This window comes from Procambarus clarkii, chromosome 17, assembly GCF_040958095.1.
Source record: "Procambarus clarkii isolate CNS0578487 chromosome 17, FALCON_Pclarkii_2.0, whole genome shotgun sequence".
Taxonomy (NCBI): Eukaryota; Metazoa; Arthropoda; class Malacostraca; order Decapoda; family Cambaridae; genus Procambarus; species Procambarus clarkii.
In genome coordinates, this window is record NC_091166.1 from 34,057,392 (window position 1) to 34,070,365 (window position 12,974).

Consider the following 12,974-nt stretch of genomic DNA (forward strand, 5'->3'; position numbering starts at 1 on the left):
CTGCTGTCAATAAAGAAGCAGGCATTTTTACCACATTTGACTACTTCCTGTAATCCTGCTAATACTCCTTGGAGTTCAGCCTGCGTTGAAGAGACATTGTCAGTTAAGCGGCGTCCAATAACAGTATCTACAGTGTCGATGTCAGTGTACTCCCTGATCAAGACTCCACATCCTGCCTTCCCATCCCTAGCTACTGACCCATCACAATATATATGTAGAGTGTTTTCTGTAGGCAGTTTACTAATTATACAATCATATGTTGCCCTCAACTCTCCTATTTCATACATACTTTTTTTATTTTGCAAGGGAGTAATTACTACATCTACATTACAATCCTCCCATGGTGGTGTGAATTTTCTCTTGTGCACAACAATACACTCTGTAATAACATCATACTTTATAACAATAGAACATAAGGTACTCATATATACTCTCTTCTTCATCATACACTGTTCACTACTTTCCACCTTTTGAACCGAGAGGATTAATTCATTAGCTCCCCCACCTCTCGTTATTCTAATGGCAGAGGCTACATTTATCTCTACAATTCTATTCACAATACTCTGCAGATTCAACTCCATCCTCATTTTCTCAATCATAGCATTTCTTGGGCATCCTAAGATAATTCTCATAGCTTCATTTTGTACCTTCTCCAACTTGCCCATCCTACCTTTACCAAAACAAGAAAAGACAGGTGCAGCATAATCAATAAGAGATCTTACAGTACTCAAGTATATCATTCGTAGCACAGGGACTCCCACTCTCTTTCCACAGCATGCCAAGGCCTTCAGAGGTTGTAATCTCTTCCGACATTGACCCAACAGTCTGTTCATCTCAGCTTCCAAACTCTCATGGGTATATCCAACATATATGCCTAAATATTTATATATATTAACTCTCTCTATATTTTTACCGTTTATTTTCAATATAATGGGCCTCCGACTTCTACATTCAAACTTAGTTTTGTTTTCATTAACCACCAGTCCCATACGGTGACACAGGTTTCCGAAATTGTCCAACACTGTTTGAACCTTTGAAATATCTTTGCCCTGAAACAAAATATCATCGGCATATATGATCGGAGTTACCCCTTTTGAGTATCTCTCAGATGCTATCTTATTCATTAGTACATTAAACAGGGTGGGACTCAACACTCCTCCCTGAGGTGTGCCGAGTTCAAAAGATCTCACACCTGACATACAACCTTGATACCACACCTGAGCCTTCCTTTCGTAAAGATAATCCCCTATCCAGCGCAATAATCTCCCTTTAACACCAAGACCAGCTAATTCATATAAAATAACCTCTTTGTTGGCTTTATCAAAAGCTCATTGTAAATCAATAAAAATTCTATAATAATTTTCATTAGCTAGACATTTAATAATACCATCAGAGGTACTTTTTCCTTTGAGGAACCCAAACAAATTACTAGACAGCTGATCACCTATTATATATAAAAGTCTATTTAAAATGATCCTCTCCAGCATTTTACAAAAACACGAGGTTAAAGACACAGGTCTGTACTCTCCATTGGCTTTAGGGATAGGGATGATCATAGCTTTTTTCCATTTACTGGGAATACTGCCCTCTTTATAACTAATATTAAAGAGGTCTAAAAGTGGGCTTTTCGTCATAATGGCAAGTTCATTAAGTATTTCATAAGTTACTCCATCCTCCCCAGGGGCGGTAGATTTCCCAACTTCAATCGCCGTTATTAGTTCTTCTCTGGTAATACCTGTGCAAGTGACATCACTGTTACCTGCTGTAAGTATAAAATCCTTTCTTAGATCTTTCCAAGAATCTAATGACTCTCTCGTTACAGCAGGTAATGAACTAAGTTTGGCAGCTTCCGCCCATTTATTTACGAGCCCATTTGCAATTCCTTGCGGGTCTGGATGTGCAACAAAATTATGCTTTTTACCCCTTATTTTATTTACGTCTTGCCAGATTTCCTTCAAGTTTCTGTTACTCCCAACTTTCTCTGCAAACTCCTGCCAATACTTGCTCCTAATTTCCTTTCTCTTCTCCCCACACAGCCTAGCAACTGCCAGTAAAGCATTCTTCCCTTCTTCAGTCCTACCATTGCTATTCCAATCCCTGTGAGCTCTCCTCATTGTCAATGTCCACCACTTAAGCATCTTGTCATGTGTATAATTTTCTTTTCTGGGGGGATGCTTTTTTATACTAGATGTTTTCCTGTTCAATGTTGCATTAAATACATCTACCTCCTTAATTAAATCTTCATAAAATGCTTCTGCCGAAACTGACTCATAAGTATCATACCAAGACTTAATATGGCCAACAAGACCCCTTAATTCTCCCTCATTAAACTTTAACCTTTTCCTCTGAAGGCAGGCATGCTTTTTATTTAGTTTAAGCTGTATTTGTAATGCAAAATGATCACTTAGCATTTCATCCACAGTAAGACAATTCCCCTCTATGCCCTCAGCATTTATCAAACAAGCATAATCTAATCTCCCTCCCCACTAGCTCTCCACATATGTCAGTTGCTTAATTTAGAACCCGTACTTGAGGTCGATCTCGAACCCATTGTTGATGTGATGACTTATATTGAATTTTGTAACTAGCTCATCAAGATTGTAACTTGCTTAGCTAAATGAATTGTGGGGTTCAGTCCCTGAGCCCATTATGTGCCTCTGTAACCCTTTCCATTACCGCCCACAAGATGGAAATGGGGTGCATAATAAATGAACTAAACTAACTCCCCTCAAATGAGTAGGAGAGGGCTCGCCCAGCAGTTGAACATCTTCATGTTCCTGCAAAAACTGGTACCATCTGCAACCATTCCTATTTGCTTTACCCCTTGATCCTAAAGCTAGATGTCTGGCATTAAAATCCCCTACCACAAGTGTATCTTCAGAAAAGAAGGAATCTGGCAAGTATCTTAAATCAAGGGAGCTATCAGAGATGTATAGATTAATGAAATTTAACTCTCGGTCTAGTAATTGTCTCCGCAAGCTAATACTTTCAATACCTCAATATCTCTGAGGGATTCCAGTTATCTCGGCAGGTATGGTACTTTTGACATAACATGAGACCCCCCTAGTTCCTCCATCAGCATATAAGTGAAAACCTCTATAGCCATTTAGCCTCAGAATGCTACCATCCCTATCCCCAGTTTCCTGGAGTGCTACTATGTCAATATCCTCTCTAAGAGTATAATAGTGTACATCCACCGCTCTAGTTTTTAATCCATTAACGTTCCAAGATAATATTTTCAATTTACTTTCATCCATGATTAATAATAAAACTACCTTTGCCCTGTCCGTCACATTCCATGAGATACGAGAGTACCTTAGAAACTTCCTTCCAACACCGTAATATTTTTTCTTTCTCCTCACTTTCACAACTACTACTAACATCGAAGGTAATATTATTCATATCTATTTTCTTTGTTATTTCTGTAACCCGTTTTACTTTAACCTTTACTTTATTTTTAGTAGTGGTGTTTTACTTTAACACCACTACTCAACATTGTTGTGGTGTGCAGTCCCGTTTTACCTTATATCCTGCTTATAAGTCATAACTTTCTGATTTGTATATACCTCGAAGAATAGTGAAGTGATTTTGTATAATTAGGGAAATGCCTTATGTGGCATTTGAAAGAAATTGCCAATTTTGTTCGTTTGGAATGAGGCTTCCAGCATTTCCTCCAGGATTAAATATGGCGGAGGAGACCCCTTTGGAGGAGAGATTTATCGCCAAAGGGGGCGGGGCTACGGTGCATTGTGGGAGCCACGCCAGCCGTCTGCTGATTGGTCAGTGGCGGGGGGTGTGGCGAAAGTGACCAATGACGTGGCGCCCCGGGCGTGACGTTGCATGACGTCACGTGTCTTTGCTTGAAGGCGCGAAAAGAGAGCTGATTGACTACCGGGATGGCGTGACGGGTGGAGTTGAGCTCGTGAGCTCACCTGTCAGGGAGACGTATAGTCCTCTAGAGGGTTAAATTCGGCCAGTTTACGTGCTTCGTCGACGAGGAAGACCATCTGCAGGAGTAACTTGTGCAGAGCTTTCCTGGTGAGAGGACGACATCAGGAGCTAAAAGGCCGAGAGTGACCTGAGAACTTCACAGACGGCCTGACCACGGATCTACAGGGAGCCTATCATCGTGACGCAGAATCTACGACCTGCAGGACTCAGATGATAAGGTAGATAGTTGTGTCCTTTCGTATTACCATTGAGTTAAGTAAGGTTGTGCACTAGTATGTGATAACCTTAAGTTACGTGTGAGGAGACTTTCGGACTTATATATATATATATATATATATATATATATATATATATATATATATATATATATATATATATATATATAAAATATAATTATACACACACAGGCGTTCTTACATTCTTGTACAGCCACTAGCACGCATAGTGTTTCGGGCATCATTTAACAACCAGGTACCCATTTTACTGTTGGGTAAACAGAGGCTACAGTTAGGGATTGACACCCAGTAAATCCTCTCCCGGCCAGGATACGAACCCAGGAAAAAGTGTCGCAAAACGCGAGGTGAGTATCTTACCACTGCACTACGGGGGCTGTAAATTAGAGTATAGATTAGAGTATTACTTAGTATTGCTGTTCTGCGAAGATGAGCGGACCCAGTTGGCGACCTTCTTGATTGTTTATGATAGGCGGCTCGGTCAGGGTGAACCTGAGCTCCGGTGTCTACCAACACTCCTGCCAGGAGGACCGAGTACCTTCACTTGCTACGGGTACAAGGCCGGGTGCGGGCAGGAACACTACCCTGTAGTGGACTGAGGTGCTCCCCACGGTGATTAGTGGCACCCGGAGTGGGGGGGGAGCTAAGACCCCTTAGTTTAGTTCATTGCAACAACATTCACCACTAAATACTCAACATTCAACACTACTTAACACTCACCTCTACTACTCAACACTACTACTTAACACTCACCTCTACTACTCAACACTCACATCTACTACTCAACACTCACCAACACTACTCAACACTCGCAACTACTAAGCAGGCAATGTCTAGCGAACATTGTAGTGAGGACTGTGAAATGAAAGTAGTGTTTAGTGAAGATTGCTTGAAATGGTTAACGTGTATAGTGAAGACCCTCACACCTGGCCGCAAGCATAATAGTAGTAGGCATCCATCAGTCTCTCTGGTTGTCGGTCTGGAGTGGCCTCACCAGGGCGTAAAGCCAGGGTAGGTTGATTCGGGGGAGAAGCTGTTACCCAGGCAGCAGGTCCCCCCTCTCCACGGCGCTGAAAGTCTCCAATGGAAAGGCATACGCCAATACGATTGGTTCCAGCGCCGTCGCAGGAACTGTGAGTTCCAGGGTTGACCTCGAAGGTGGTGAAGAAGGGCACAGAGACCTCCAACCCCGCATAATAGTATAGTAGAATATTGTGTGTAGTAAAGTTCAAGTGTAGTGAAGATGGTGTATTGTGAATCCAATAAGAGGTAAAGACATCATGAGATGATGGGCATGGAACTGCTGCCCTTCCTCTTTCACCATAGGGGAACATCGGGGATCGATCTCCAACACTGCAAGAAGCAAGATCGTTGTTCTACCGACTAGTCCATGGGGATGCGCAAGACGGTGAAGAGTGATTTTTTTATTAATCTTGTAATAAGCAATTCACAAATGAGTAAGAAAGTTCAAGTTCACCAGTGTTTATTTACTTAATAACTACTTGAATAATATCTTGCTATTATAAATCTAAATATAATATCATAAAAAGACATATTACAAGTTTCAGGCAGAAGAATGTGTATATAGACTCACCAGCAGAAATGTTTGTTTATATTAAAATCGATCCTCGGGTTTGTGTAGTAGAGACTGCTTGGCTTGATTTATATACAGTTTACGTAATGCTACGACTGGTCTGGAGGTGTAGCGCGAGGCAGTCTTCTTAGGAAGATCGGCTCACAGATGAATGAGTAGTAGGCATCCATCAGTCTCAGGAGACTATGGAGTTGAGCTCCGATTGTCGGTCTGGAGTGGCCTCTCCAGGGCGCAAAGCCAGGTGAATTAATGCTACACTGCAAGACGGTCTTGAGATCTTACAATACACCTTTGCAACTTTTCACACCACTCGCTAATATAACCTGTTCTCAATACTAACGTCAACTCTAAATTGGTCGTTATATTCTATCCTAACATAATAAATGCTTCGTGATTATATTTTTATAATTATATTTGTATATAGAAATTTTTGCGTATATTACAAGGATTACTGTACTGTTTATCCTAATATGAAACTCTTTCTCAACGCTAAAAAAGGAAAGACTTCGGAAAAAATGTATAATGAACCTAATGAATCGGACAAACCTACTATTTTATAGAAAATGTTATCCTTCGTGTGCTGTTGCTTCTCCACGCCGTAGCCTCGTGAAGACCAGGACAAAGACAATGTCTCCCTGTCAGGCTTAGGTGAGGATGCTGACTGCGACACTGATGAGAGCATTGATGATGCCAATATTATTAACGATGCTACTGGTCTTATTGACAGTAAGGAGACTAGCAGCGGCGAATCTGGAAGTGTTGATGACAATGATGGAGAAGAGAAGAGAGAGGAGGGAAATGGGGAAGAGAAAATGATCCCTTTCCTCCCTCTTACACATCTCCCAGAAACTATCAACACATTCTCCTCCACCTAACCTCAAGAAGAGAAAGAACATGAGAGAATATATCCGCCATTAACTCGCTGTGATGACCAACATAATTAACGTGTGACATTTAGCTGCTCACTGGATCTGGCTACAAAACTGCCGTCCGTAACATCTGAAACAGTCATGTAGTGTCAACGGTGTTCACTGTATCCGAGTAGTTTCTGTGCATGTTACATGGAAACTGAAACTTGTCCATTTTGTGACGATGTCGCGTCACCCGGCCAGACTTAAGATTCTTTTAGTCACTATGATATAGTGACCCAGTTAAGACAGCCAATCACGTATGTTATAGTCGTTGACATAGCGTATTTTAACGAAATAAACACATTACATTCTTTTTGTAAGTGTTATATGACAAACACTATGATTAAGATATTTATAGTGATATTTAATAGCATGACAGAAAAACTGGTGATAGTAGACATTGAAAGCTTGAATAAATTGTCTGTTGAGAAAGAACTGAATGAAAATTTCAGTTTCGTTTCTAAGATCAATAAAGTGAAGTATGTCTACACGGACTAAAGTCATATACAGACCAAGGCCATTGAAAGTGCGGTCCAGATGATGTCAAACACACTAGGGAAAGTAATAATACTGAACGCCGGCACCCGGATGACATCCCATGCTGTTGACATTATGACGTCATCAAAATGTATCTTCTGTCTCATCAATATTCTGGGACCGGAAAAGATTACCCTGGACAACAACGCCGAGAACTAACTCCAAAAAAATGGCGGGATCAATATAGGAACAAATTTAGAGGAAGATGCACTGTACTTCATCCTGGCGGAGATAGGAATAACCAGAGAGGTGGCCTATATGTTAGATGCCACGATACATGTTTCGAACCTTTACAAGTTGAATAATGTGTTAGGAGCACCAAATGGATGTCATATAAGAATAAGTGACACAACCAGCTGCCATCAGGTAAACACTATGCGCTATAATGATGAGATCTATTGTGATTGTGAACGTATCAGTGACCGTGCGAGCACAAGCCTCTAATACTTTCAAGCACAAATGAATTTCATAAACAAAAAAGGATAGCAAATCCAACGAATATTTAACTTTAGAAACTGATGGATATCAAAAGTGGTCCCTTGTCAACAACCTCCGTAGCTAAGTCAGTTTCAAAGGTTGCTATAAACCGCCCTTCGAAGTATAATTTATAGCCGAAATAATTATCAAATTATAATTGGGCTCATTGCTTATTCTGATGATGTTGCCGTCCTCGTGCTGAAGGAGGCGAGTTTGTAGTGAAGATGGACTGGAAGGTACAGTGACGGCCTCGCTTCTAGCAGGTCGTAGTTCAATCCCTGATCGTCCAAGTGGTTGGGCACGCAATTCTTTCCGCCTTCGTATCCCATATTCTTGTCATCACAAGGCTTCCAAGTGCTATATTGTCATGGTGGCTAAGCTCTCTCTTCTGATAATTATTATTGTTACTTACACTGCATTAGTCCTTGTGAACTTTGTGTTTCATCTGTATCTATGAAGGAGAATGTCTGTCTGTGTCTGACGGTCTGTGTCTGACTGTCTGTGTGTCTGTTTGTGTCTATGTGGCTGTTTGATTGTATATCTGTCTGCCTGACTGACTATCCGTGCTCACCTAGTTCTGCTTGTGGGGGTTGAGCTTCGGCTCTTTGATCCCGCCTCTCAACCGTCAATCAACTGGTGTACAGATTTCTGAGCCTACTGGGCTCTGTCATAACTACATTTGAAACTGTGTATGGAGTCAGCCTCCACCACATCACTGCCTAGTGCATTCCATCTGTTAACTACTCTGACACTAAAAAAGTTCCTTCTGACGTCCCTGTGTTGGCAATAACACAATGATGGTAAAGAGAAGAGAGAGAGAGAGAGAGAGAGAGAGAGAGAGAGAGAGAGAGAGAGAGAGAGAGAGAGAGAGAGACAGACAGACAGACAGACAGACAGACAGACAGACAGAGAGAGAGAGAGGAGGGAAATGGAAAAGTGAAAATGCTCCCTTTCCTCCCTCCCACACATCTCCCAGAAACTATCAACACACTCTCCTCCATCTAACCTCCAGTCTGTTTGACTGACTGTCCGTCAAAGGCTAGAGGCTTGATGCTAGTGGTTAGCCTCACAAAACTTTTCAGTGTGACTGGAGGGTGATGAGGGACTGTCATTGGGTAAGGCACGGTAATTATCAGGAAGAAGCACTTAAACATTACGACTATATTACACTTGGAAGAGATGAGGATAAAGTTAGGATGGGACGGGGGGTAAGGAATGGTGCCCACCACTTGGACAGTCAGGAATTGAACGCAGACCTGCAAGAGGCGTGACCGTCTCTACCGTCCAGTCGAAGTGGACGGTCAATGGCAACAGTCATTGAGGGCGTTTGTGTGTGTTTACTAGTTGTGTTTTTACGGGGGTTGAGCTTTGCTCTTTCGGCCCGCCTCTCAACTGTCAATCAACTGTTTACTACTTTTTTTTCCCACACCACACACACACACACCCCAGGAAGCAGCCCGTGACAGCTGACTAACTCCCAGGTACCTATTTACTGCTAGGTAACAGGGGCATTCAGGGTGAAAGGAACTTTGCCCATTTGTTTCTGCCTCGTGCGCCTCGTGTGTGTGTGTGTGTGTGTGTGTGTGTGTGTGTGTGTGTGTGTGTGTGTGTGTGTAATTACCTAAGGTAATTACACACACATTAATGTCTGTAGTGTAATTACCTAAGGTAATTACACACACATTAATGTCTGTAGTGTAATTACCTAAGGTAATTACACACACCCGGGCAATTACACACAACCGGCCAATTACGCACAACAACTTAGCAGAGATCGTCACAGCCCTCTTTCACCCGAGGCGGCTTCTTCGGCGAGGAAAATAGACTCATATGGTGAACAACTCATAGGAACCCTGATGAAACTTTACTGACAACTCACATAGAGGAGGTTAATAAAGAACCAGAAAAGTATAAAGAAGAAATAAAAGAGACGTATGCGCAAGTTGTAAAAGAGAAAGAGACGATCAAGGAAGTGTGTTTGGAAGTCAAAACCAGAAATGACAAACAAGAAGCAGAAATTAGGCAAGCAATTAGGAAAGAACTGGTTGCCAGCAGTAAACTAGCACAAAACTGCAGATAGAAGTAAGTCCATAATAATTTTCGGATTAGAAAAGGAAATGTCATCTAGGGTGGACAGAGAAGCAGAAGAGATGAAAATCATAGAGAAAATATTAGGTTTAGGAGAAGGCCTAAATTCAAAGGAAAATGTCAGTGATTTTAGGAGGATAGGAAAATATGAGACAAGAACCCCCCCTTAAGGGTGATATTTAATAGAGAGAAACACATGACGGAAGTGCTTAGAAATGCCAGGAAATTGCAGTGTGATGATGGCAAGCTTTGGGCAATAAGACCTTCCTCTCAAAGGAAGAAAGAGAAAAGCTGAAAATGAACCTCATTGAAACAAAACGTCTAAATAGGAATATAAACGAAGAAAGAATTTTTTCTACAAAGTGTTAGGGACTGGAAAGTTAGTGAAATGGTACATAAAAACAAAGCAACAAAATCATTAGGGGAAGGGGGAGTAAAGAACAAAGAGAAAGGGAACATGTTCCTGAAAATTGTAAATACCAACATGGATGGAGTGAGATAAAAAATATTGGAGCTTAAAGATATAATTCAGCTTAAGGTCCCAGATATTGTCTCATTAACAGAGACGAATCTTGAAGAAAATATTTTAAATGTGGTAATATTCCCAAGAGGCTGCTCAGTTTGGAGACGTGACAGGAAAACTAGGAAGGGGAGGAGGAGTGGCTGTGCTGGTGAAAGAACACCTGAAGGTAAGAGAGTTAATAATTGAAAACCCCTTGATATATTGACATAATGGCATTGCAGGTCTGAAATCAGAATGTTAAACTGATAATTGTAAATGCCTACAACCCACCAGCAAGCAACACATGGACAAAGGAGGAACTGGATGACAAACGAGAGGGCCTCATAGTGGTCATGAGAGGGATTATAGTAAAAACAGATAAAGATAAATCACTATTGTTGGTACCGGGGGACTTCAACTTTAAAGCAATAGACTGGAAGGCCTACGAAGCAAGAACGGAGAACATTTGGACAGGCAGATTTGTAAACCTCATTCTGGAGACATTCAAGTATCAACACGTCAAGCAGGCCACAAGAATGAGGGAAGGGGATGTTCCGTCAGTACTGAATAATATTCACCTGGAAAGAAGAAGAGATATTTGACATCCAGTACCTTCCTCCCTTGGGAAAGAGTGATCACGTCCTGTAGGACATTACATATGCTTTGCGATATAATCTAGAAGAGAATGGGGACATTGAAAAAGTTGATAAACTCTGTTTCAAGAGAGGACACTATAGGGAACATAAATTTTATTTGAATGAGTTTAACTGGACAGACTTGTTGCTAGGCAAGGAAGTAAATGAAATGTATGCCAAATTTTGCTAAAAATACGATGAAGGGACACAAACATTCATACCAAAACATATAGACGCAGGACCAGAAAACAGGGTTGGTTCAACAAATTGTGATAGGGCCAGATAGGAAAAGACAAGAAGGGTTCAATATAGGAAGAGGCCTAACCCACAAACATATCAACACTACAAGTTGATCCAATCCTGATCTCAAAAGCTTCATAGAAGGTTGTAACAGAACCCATGAGCACCACACCAGAAATAAATACAGTTTTGATATTCCTAGAGTACGACTTAATCAAACTAGAAATGCTCTACAAATCAAGGGGCCCAGAATGTGGAATGACCTTCCCAACCATGTTAAAGACTGTACCTCTCTCAACCAGTTTAAGATAAAAACTAAACACTACCTAATAAATTCCCTGTAACCTATCTCACTCCTCTATTGTCAACCCATGTCTGTTATTTTTTTTTTTTTAATCAACACTGTTTGTCAACCTATTGTATTTGTGCTGCTTTTTAAGTCATGTTCCCCCTTTTTTTTTATCTTTATTTGTATTTGTTCTCAACACTTTTTATTCTTTATGCTCAATTAGTATTAAGTTCTAGATATTAATGTTTTTCTTGCCCGAAACGCATTGCGTAATAGTGGCTTTAGGCATTGTATGTACTAGCTCTATCTATATATCAATCCATTAATGTAACATCACTTGTATGTATATACCTTACCTGAATAAACATATTTATTTTATTTATTTTAAGTACGCAAGAAACAATTACACAACAGTGAGGAGAGAGAGGTGGAAAAGAAATTTGTGAAATGTATAGCAGAATATATAAAACAGATCCACGCCTTGTCTATAAATTTATTAAAAGCAAGCTGCATTTAAAGGATAAAATACAGAGATTGAGAACGGGGAACAGGACTACTGAGAATGAAAAAGAAATGTGCGAAATGCTAAATGAACAGTTCCAAAGTGTGTTTGTACAAAATGAGGATTACATAGAACCGGATTCGATATAAATTCCAGAGCACACCATAGAATACATAGAGGTATCTCAAGATGAAGTGGAAAAATTATTGAAGGGTCTAGGAAGAAATAAAGCAGTTGGACCCGATAGTTTCACCTTGGGTGCTGCGAGAATGTGCAACCGAGCTGAGCATTCTGCTCCAATGAATCTTAGCAGATATATGGAAAAAGACAAACATAGTACCAATCTATAAAAATGGTTGTCGAGAGGAACCTCTAAATTAGACCCGTATAATTAACAAGCATGGTAGTCAAAACACTAGAAACAATAGTTAAGCACTTTTTCTTTATGTTTCTTTTAGCATATCCTCAATTATCTATAACCTGCCAAGAAAACCTCCTTTCATTATATCTTGTGGTGAGAATCCTTTGAAACATCTGTTGGTGTGTTTACATTCCCCGTGGTGGCGGCCATCTTTGTTCAAGTGTGTGTTCAGGAGTGTGACGCCTCCCTCAAACCTTCCCGGATTTGCAAATTTACTTTCAGACAATCGCCACTCCACCTTCTATAACTTGATCCTGGAATGCTTAAAAAAGCAGGGACACCACTGGCTGACCTCTCAATCACACTACCACCTAAATAAAGATGATGTGTGTGTGTGTGTGTACTTACCTAGTTGTGCTTGCGGGGGTTCAGCTCTGGCTCTTTGGTCCTGTGTGTGTGTGTGTGTATGTGTGTGTGTGTGTGTGTGTGTGTGTGTGTGTGTGTGTGTGTGTGTGTGTGTGTATTTACCTAGTTGTGCTTGCGGTATTCGAGCTCTGCTCTTTCGGCCCGCCTCTCAACTGTCAATCAATCAAGTGTTACTAACTACTAACTAATTTTTTTCACACACACAGGAAGCAACCCCTAACAGCTGTC